The sequence below is a fragment of the Colobus angolensis genome, unplaced genomic scaffold, assembly GCF_000951035.1.
Source record: "Colobus angolensis palliatus isolate OR3802 unplaced genomic scaffold, Cang.pa_1.0 Scaffold449, whole genome shotgun sequence".
In the NCBI taxonomy this organism is placed as follows: Eukaryota; Metazoa; Chordata; class Mammalia; order Primates; family Cercopithecidae; genus Colobus; species Colobus angolensis.
The window spans coordinates 871,985-872,797 of record NW_012117921.1 but is presented as its reverse complement, the minus strand read 5'-3'; positions in this window follow the sequence as shown (position 1 = coordinate 872,797).

Here is an 813-nt window from a genome sequence, read left to right as displayed (position 1 = left end):
TCAATCAATATTATCTGAAAGAAAATATTTCCTTTCATTCCCCTGCCTGCCCCCTTTCTCATAAATCCAGCCACCTCTCCAGGGAGGTGGTTTGATGGAAGTGAGGGTTAGGATTCTGAAGCAAAGGTGGAAGGCATTCTCGTCAAGAGAACATTCTCTATTCCCAAATTTCAGAGGAAAGAGGGACCTCCACCTATCGAGCTTCATGTGAGCCTCCAAGTGCTTGGAAGAAAGTTCCTGGCACCTGGTTGAGCCACCATCACATATCTCTGTGTTGACAGGGTCCTACCGTTTTTCCTAGAGCTGATTTCAGAAGCACCAGTCTAGGCACTTTCTCAAAATAGGGTTTAGGGATCCATTTAGGCAAGTTTCCAGTTTACATATACACATTTCTTGCAGAGGGAATATGACAAATTTTAAGGATGTGGAGGAATAAAGAGTAAAAAATAGTATTTAAAACATCATAAAAATAAATCCATTTTACATAAGATTTTAACAGTCTCACATTCTAGCATAAATTTTAGGATTATTTCTGAGCACTCCCTCCCATGTTTATCCATAACTTACCCAAAATTTATCAATACAGTTTATATCGTATTTAATTCTTACAACAACCCCGCATAGTTTTATCCTTATTTTACAGATGAGGAAACTCAGACTAAGGCTAAGTGATTTTTCTAAGTCCATATAGCTAATAATACAGATTTGTTGGACTCCAAAGCCCTAATTCTTCTAGCTCTACACAATTTTGCATTCTAATGCTTTCATTTTATAAGAAGGTTTTTAATGGTTTTTTTTTTTTTTTTTTTTTTT